The 8,885-nt window shown below is 39.2% G+C and overlaps 1 long non-coding RNA gene across 2 annotated transcripts; it reads left to right on the forward strand.

The window, feature by feature from the left end:
• The first annotated feature begins 985 nt into the window (after positions 1-985).
• LOC131697906 (uncharacterized) lies at positions 986-8,290 on the forward strand. 2 transcript variants are annotated; one of them, XR_009307533.1, is made up of 3 exons: positions 986-1,234; positions 5,389-5,679; positions 7,047-8,290. It is a non-coding gene; the product is annotated as an uncharacterized LOC131697906 (long non-coding RNA). The 2 variants fall into 2 exon arrangements; XR_009307532.1 differs by having other exon boundaries at positions 5,389-5,494.
• The last annotated feature ends 595 nt before the right edge of the window (positions 8,291-8,885 follow it).

Genomic DNA, 8,885 nt, shown 5'->3' on the forward strand with positions numbered 1-8,885 from the left:
TTTTACTGCATTTAATCCTGTACTTCAGAATACTGTAATCTGCCAAGTGTTTAACCTGTAGTACTTTGTATTTAATCACATCCTGATGTTACTATCACTATTTAATCATATCCTGATGTAACTATCACTATTATCTGCTGTATTATTGAATTGTGGTTTGTCACACTTGAACAAAAGTTATTGTATTTCTTGCTCTTATTGTATTACTTATATTGTAACACTTGAAATGTATTTGCTTACGATTGTAAGTCGCCCTGGATAAGGGCCTGCTAAGAAATAAATAATAATAATAATAATAATAATAATAATAATAATAATAACCAACATCGCATAGAGTTTATTTGATTTGATTGTCATGTTTTTATATATATGTGATGTTTTTGTAAATAAATAGACACATATTTTGCAGCTTCAGTGGTTGTATGTTGTCCGATGTCTCTGTGGTTTTAGTGTTAAACAGGTTTTTTTCTTGCATTTCTTTATATCGGCTTAAATTTGTTGCAGTAAAACAACAGGTTTTATTTTAGAAAACTTTCAATTTTGTGTTATTTGAAACAATAATTTGACCTGTTCAAAACAAAGAAAATGTGTAGTGAAAGATTTGTCAAAGTTTTTCATTTATGGTTATGTGGTAGAAAATTCACAAAACAAGGTATTCTAGACAATGTTAAGAACACATATTTTAATGTAATAACTTGTATTGTAGCACTCTGTAACTGTTTGTATTTTTCTACTCTGTATCTTATGTTTGCAACAAATAGCTGCGTGCAGAATAATGCCGCTGTCAGCAAGAGGGGTATCCACAGATAGCACCAAGCATCCTGTCTTCTAAATGTGAACGCTAACATGTTGTGGCACTAGCCACACAAGTGTTTAAATAAACACTCCCTTTAGTTAAAATGCCTGGCCAGGTAACTTCTTAATTATTGTATCTATTTAATTAAGGATTCCCCTTTAAGAAGGCTGATCTCCCATGAGCCTTTGTTCTTTTTTAAACAGGTAGAGGGTTGAAGGGAGGCAGGTTTTGTGTTCTGGGTTCCTCCATTTTGTGTATGGCGGTGTGGTTTGTGTGCAGGTTCTGAATGGGTTCCAGTTGACTTTCAGGATTTTATTTACAAGAAAATTATATTAAATAAGAACTATACCTACCTTGGAGCATCTCTTGGACAACTTGTTGCTGTTGGACTGCCACTGGAACTACAGAATAAGCATCAACAAACAAACAAACAGTCAGGTGAGATCATTCTGGGGTTGTTTCCATTTTTTGCATTTGTTTCTTTTTTGCTCGGTTGGATTACTTGGATTGTTTTTTGGGCTTGATTTGTTCGGGACATTGTTTTGCATGAGTGATATGTGTGTGATCATTTTTGTTATATATATATATAACTTATACATTTATAAGTTTTTTTACTATATTAGTAATTGGCTATTTCATATCTTTATTTCCTTGCCTGACTTTAAAATTGTTTGTTGCTTTACCCTCTACTATTTGTGGGCTTGTCTTAAATCATTTGCGATTCACTTGTGTGTAGTTTACTGGTGTGTGTGGCATTAAATTTGTTAATTGAGGACCCTCGTTTTTTTTTTGTTTGTTTTATTCGCTGTTGGCTGAAGCTTTTAGTTTCAAACCGTTACAATGTGGCAACCAATTGCAAAAGTAGAAGTTATGAGTCATGAAGATAATTTTGAGCCACCCTTTTGACTGTCTGTTCTACTAAAAATATGGTCTCTGTCTCCTCTGTATGCAAGAGTTTTGCTCAAGTTGCTACATGCCCAACTGTCACAAGTTTGGCAGTGTTATGTGGGCTTGTTCTCAAACTGACTCTGCACTGAGTGTTGTGACAGGCTCCAGGTTTGCAAATCTTAATAAAACTTGCTGTTTGAGAATCTACAGTCTTCCTTTCAATAGAATTTCCAAGACAGTTATTTCAATAAGTCAAGTGAAATCTGTTTTTTGCCAAAATTTCAAGGAATCTCCAAAAGGGTTCTTTAATTATTCAGGGGTCTAAAGGGTTAAAATATATAAAAGAAAATAAAATGTATATCCTAAAAGGTTGAAGGGCTCATAAGTGAATGGTCATGGGTCAAAAGGCAGTGGTCGGGGGGGTGGTCTATGTCCAATGGGGAGGGGCGCGGAGGATGAAGAGAGGCAAAGACGAGCCACGCGCGTCAAAAAGGTCAGCGCTGGCCTTTTTGACGCGCGTGGCTCGTCTTTGCCTCTCTTCATCCTCCGCGCCCCTCCCCATTGTCCCTCCCATCTCTCCACCCCCCCTTTCCTTTCCTGGGGGGGGGCTCCCATCTCTCTCTCTCTCTCTCCAACCAGCCTTCTCTCAGCACTGTATTTACTCACACACATTCAATCTCAGCCACTTCACTCATACCAAGCACAATCACTAGCTCAAGCCACACAGCTCTTGCTATATAATATATAAAGAGTTCAATTGTTATTTATAACTCATATAATTAGTCCAAAGTCTATTTGTGGTTTGATTTTATTACAGTATATTTCTATCTTAAAATGATAAAAAATATTATATTGTCACCAAAGTGGTCATTGAGGATTATATGGTTAATGTTTTATACAATTTAATTCTTTAAAATAAAAAAATATATATCTATATATATATATTACACATAACTTTTGATTTATTCCTCACAAATCAGTAATTTTACAATTCAGGATGAATGGGATATATGCTAATTACATCATTCCAATAGCTATTTATAATTCGTATAACTAAGTAAAATTCAATTTAGGGTTACTACTCATTAATTTATATATTAAAATAAGTTCAAATATTATATTGTTACCAAAACGGCGTTTGTGGATAATATATGTTCAATGTTTTATACAATTTTAATTATTAAAAATATATATATAATTTAAATATATGTACCTTTCCAGTTAAGTGTCACAAATTGAATTATGGGTAATATGAAAATATATGGGATATGGAGAAACCCATTGAATTATTCTGCCGTAAACACCGCAATTAACCACCAGGGGGAGATGTTTGGAAACTGCATGCAATCTTGTATTTGACCAAATGTAAACAATTATCATTTTGTCTACGAACATCCGATCCAGACGCATGATACGTCTTTGGAAAGCCACAAAACGGCTTTTTTATATAAAAAAAATAACCCCTGCATATTGAGCTACAGGGCACAGCACGAGCAGTGAAACCAGGGTCCCCACAGACTTCTATCAGGCGCGTTCACGGTCATAACAAAGCCTACGTCAGCATGTGCGCTTCACAGAATGTCCGCCCCCATGCTTGCCTGGAGTTTCACATCGCAATAGGAGGATTCTCCTCAGGTAAAACAAAAACGTATTGTTATTTATACCTGTTTAAGGGGCTTGTTTTTTGGCTGTACGGCTTCATCTCATCCTTTTTGTTTGTCATAATCGAAAGTGCGCCAGCCTCCGTTTTCTGTGTTTGTTTTAACCCTTTGCAGTCCATTTATTAAGTGCGCGTCAGGCACGCCAGGTCTAATTAATTTTCACATGCGCAGTTAATTTTATACGCGCTGTTTAAAAGTGTTTTTTTTCACAGTCAAACGGGTTTAAATGGCCCTGCGTATCAACAAAGCACTCGCTAGGCATCTCCAGCCCTGCCCCACCCCTTTGTTTGCTATAGCGTTTACCTATGTAAGAAATAAAAAATAATAATAATAATAATAATAATAATAATAATAATAATAATAATAGTCGTACATACCGATTGCGATCGATCATCTCCGGATCACTCGTTTTATCACCAAACTCCTCAATAATGCGATCCAAGTCATTATTTTATTACTATAACATCTGAAAAAAGCTCTGCAAATGTCCATGATAGTCTCTGTGCGCTGACGCACTCAGCCAGCTTGTTTACTATGAACGCCCCGTTATCTGATACCTGATACCATGTATGACTATTCATGAGATACGCCTCTTTTTTTTTCCGACTTGTCTCGGCTCCTGTCGCTCCCACTCGGCAATTGAATTGTTTTCTCGGCTTTTTCCGGAGAAAAAACGACTAAACACCCGTTTATTGCGTTGCTATAATGATGTCGGACCCAGTCCGACAAAGGACCGCAAATTAATGTTGCTGTGTTGTTTTTTGCTATGGATGATTTATCTGATTGCCCCCGCTAATGCTTTATTGTGCACACACGAGGTTGTTGCCTCTTCATGGTTTTAATATCACCGGGTGTGTGTTAATTTCTTTTTATTGTTGTGTGTTCGCTGCACACGAGTTGTGAAGGAGTGACGTCGCTGTTTATTATATTGTTGTTCTTGTTCCCTGCAGCATTGAAATGTTAGCCAATCTGTATCTATCATTTTGGGATCCATGGTGGTTGATTACATTAGTCACTTAAACTGTAATTTCTGATTAGAATTCACTGTGTTGTTTATGTATTTGTGTGGAGTTTATTGTTTTAATTAATATAGTTTTCTGTTTTAACAAGATATAAATTGAAAACACACAATGTGTGGGGTTTGTCAGTGTGTGCCTCGTAATCACGTGACCCACGATTTAAGACTACAGGGGGTGCGTTCACGAGAGGCAGACTTTGCTAAGTCTGCGCAGATTCTGAAAATTCCTTGGCTACTTGCTCCGATTCTGTGCGGATTCTGCGCAGAATGACGGAAGTCTGCGTGTCGTGAACGCACCCGAACTCTCTCCACACACAACACACAGCGTTCTTACGCCTGCCGTCACTCCTGCACACGTGAAGGGAATACTGAACCTGGAAACAAATTCAAATCCATGCGTTTCCAGCAGATGTATCCGTCCTCGCCTCTTGCTTTGCTCGACTACCTCTAAGAGAAATGTGTTGGGCTTGTCTCTTCACCTCAGTGTTGCTATTGTGTTTAAATTGACACAATTTTTTCTGCACTTGTATTAAATGTCGCTTCATCTGTGAGACTGAGAAATAATTCTCAGACAATATTATGTCTGTAGACCAAGAGAAAATTCATAATACTGTTCTGTGACAATGTGAAGCACTTCCAGTGTATTTATTTATTTTATTTTTTTTTATTGCATTTATATAGCGATTTTTGTACAAGCGTTTCACAAAGCACTGTACAGTACAGAGCACAAAAAAAGAAAAAAAACACAATACATTTCTATAGCATGCCACACATACAGACCATAATAATACAAAAGCAGCAGTTTTTATGAAAGTGTGTTTTTGCTCTTGACAATACTCGACCGTCCCCTCGCTAGATTGCTCTGATACTGTGTGTGTGTGTGTGTGTGTGTGTGTGTGTGTCTGTGTGTGTGTGTCTGTGTGTGTTTTCTTGTCTCTCGCCTGTCCTGTGAGGATGAAGATGTAGTTTCAGTGTTTAATGCTCATCCCCTCACTGTGTGTCTGTGTGGTCTTGTCTCTTGACAGGTCTGTGAGGATGAGAAGGTCTCCACAGTCTGGAGTCTGATCTCTGACAGCCTCAACATACCTGTCAATCAACAGGGACTCCTCTACAAAGGCAAGGCGCTGGCAGGTAGGCTGAACAGCACAGCACAGCACAGCACAGCACAGCACAGCTCACCCCTCCTCTCACCCCTCACCTCACCCCTCCTCTCACTCCTCGCCTCACCCCGGGTCAGTGTGGCACAGCCTGCCTGCTCTTCTAAACAAACACTTCAGCCCTGCCGACGCAGTGAGAGTCTGGAGCAGCTACACAAGGTAATCTGAACACAATAAACACACACACACACACACAGTGAGAGTCTGCAGCAGCTACACAAGGTAACCTGAACACAATAAACACACACACTACTATATTTACACACAGACACACACACACAGAGTGAGAGTCTGCAGCAGCTACACAAGGTAAATTGAACACAATAAACACAGACACTGCTATATTTACACACACACACACACACACAGAGTGAGAGTCTGGAGCAGCTACACAAGGTAAATTGAACACAATAAACACAGACACTGCTATATACACACACACAGAGTGAGAGTCTGGAGCAGCTACACAAGGTAACCTGAACACAATAAACACACACACTGTTATATACACACACACACACACACACACAGTGAGAGTCTGCAGCAGCTACACAAGGTAACCTGAACACAATAAACACACACACTACTATATTTACACACACACACACAGTGAGAGTCTGGAGCAGCTACACAAGGTAAATTGAACACAATAAACACAGACACTGCTATATACAAACACACACACACACACGCACGCGCACGCACACGCACACGCACGCACACAGTGAGAGTCTGGAGCAGCTACACAAGGTAACCTGAACACAATAAACACACACACTGCTACACACACACACACACAGTGAGAGTGTGGAGCAGCTACACAAGGTAACCTGAACACAATAAACACACACACTACTATATATATACACACACACACACACTGCTACAATGCACACCGGATTTAAAAGTATGTTCTGTATTACAGTGCCACATGTCGTCTCTTTTGGCAAGTGATATTTTCAAAATAATATTGAGTGGCAATAAAGAGTGCTGACTGTATTGATGTAACTATCACTATTTAATCATATCCTGATGTAACTTTCACTATTATCTGCTGTATTATTGAATTGTGGTTTGTCACACTTGAGAATTATTGTATTTCTTGTTCTTATTGTATGACTTATATTGTAACACTTGAATGTATTTGTATTTGCTTGCGATTGTAAGTCGCCCTGGATAAGGGCGTCTGCTAAGAAATAAATAATAATAATAATAATAATAATAATAATAATAATAATAATAATAATAATTTGAACCCGGAGTAACTGTTTGTTAAGGTAGTTAGTAACACTTGTGATTGTATTTAATGATTCTTTATATCCGTGATTGTCTTGATTTCAATGCAGTTAATTAACGCAGAAGTTGTTCTTCCCTGCAACTATTGTAAGGATTAATGCTGCCTCTTTCAACTTGGGGTGCATGCTATGTATTTTTTGGGGGACACTTGTGGGACAGGTAAAGTTGTATATAATGTCCAACTAGGCTGAAAGGATTTATAGATTGCTTAATTTTTTTTTTTATTTTAGGTGATGAAGTGACACTTTGAATATGGGGCCTGATGAGAGAAGTATCCTTTTCATGTGGTTTTGGTTTTGCCGTTGTGAGCAGGTATGGGAGACAGCACCGTGTCTGCATGTGAAATAACAAAGTCATCGCAGTGGAGGGACTCTCTGAAGGCTGCTGTTTGTGGATTTGTCTTGTAATGTGAGTGATCTACTGTACTGTGATGCCACTGTCTGTACGCACGCTGCACTGCAGGGGAGACACCGCTGGCATTCACAGGGCATGCTTGTTCATTTAAAGCACGCTGCACTGCAGGGGAGACACCAACCTTCTGGACAAAGCCAAAACAGATAGAGGAGTGACCAAAGTGATCCTATCATTCGGAATCAACAACAAGGACCAGAAAGTCAAAGAGACAGCTATCAAAAACCTACAAAGGTCAGCAAAGACAACCTTCCCAACTGCAGAAATCAAAGTGCCACTGGTGAACTTCTCACGAGCACTAGACATGCAGGCCCAACGGAACTTGGAAGAACTAAACGGATTCATCTCAGCCAACCTACCACACATACCGCTATTACCAACTGAGAAATTTCAAGCTGGCGGAGACAACATCCACTGGACAACCAACACAGCCAAAGATATGCTCCAGCACTGGTGCCAGCATTTAAACTAGGAGACCCCACAAGCCCAAATATCTCCAGGGAGGGGGCATCCAACATAGTCAATCTATGTAAATACTTCACACCAACAGAGAGTCAAAACAGCCTTTTGAGCAAAGGCCTCTCCTTCATACCCACACCGCAAACTAAAGCAACACAGAAGCAGACACTGCGAGCAGAAACACAAGACTACCATAGGAGGCTAAAAATCGCAACCTTCTTTGAAGAGGAAGGAGACTCAAATCACATACCCTTCCTACCCAAATCCAACTGGGAACCAAATAACAACCAAGTTCCACAGGAAATCACAGAGATTATTCTTGAAGATCTAAAAACAATACACAGCCTTAACCCAGGTAACTACAAAACAGAAGACAACCTAACAGCACCAGAAAGGATTGCACTTAAGGAATTACAAAAACATACCGACATCATTTTCAAACCAGCAGACAAGGGAAGTTCAATAGTAATAATGGATAGAGAAGACTACATCTTTGAAGCCAACAGACAACTAAATAATCAAGAACACTACAGGAAATTAGACGCACCAATTTATCTTGATTCTGCTCAGGAAATTAACAGAATAATACAAACACTAACAGACCACAAAATAATTACTAGAAAACAGGCACACTATCTCAAGGGGGCAGACACACCCAGAGCACGCATTTTTTACATGCTACCAAAAATACACAAATCACCAGACACATGGACTATCCCACACACCATACCACCAGGCAGACCGATAGTATCGGATTGCAACAGTGAATCATATAGAATTGCAGAATACATAGACCACTTTTTAAACCCCCTATCCACCAAACACACTAGCTACCTTAAAGACACATATGACTTCATAGACAAAATTAAAACACTCAAATTACCAGAAACAGCTTTTCTCTTCACAATAGATATAGACAGCTTGTACACAAACATAGAGACCAACGCAGGCATTGCAGCTATCAGGAAATGTCTAAATCTAAATCCGGATCCAACCAGACCAGACGAGGAACTGATCAAACTCCTGGAAATCAGCTTAACGAAAAACGACTTTGAATTCGACAACCAATTCTACCTCCAAACCAAAGGGACAGCGATGGGGAAACGCTTTGCGCCATCATATGCTAACATCTACATGGCCGATTGGGAAGAAACAATCCTCCCCAGATGCCCACACAGACCAACTCACTATTTCAGGTA

The sequence above is a fragment of the Acipenser ruthenus genome, chromosome 17 (assembly GCF_902713425.1).
Source record: "Acipenser ruthenus chromosome 17, fAciRut3.2 maternal haplotype, whole genome shotgun sequence".
NCBI classification, from domain to species: domain Eukaryota; kingdom Metazoa; phylum Chordata; class Actinopteri; order Acipenseriformes; family Acipenseridae; genus Acipenser; species Acipenser ruthenus.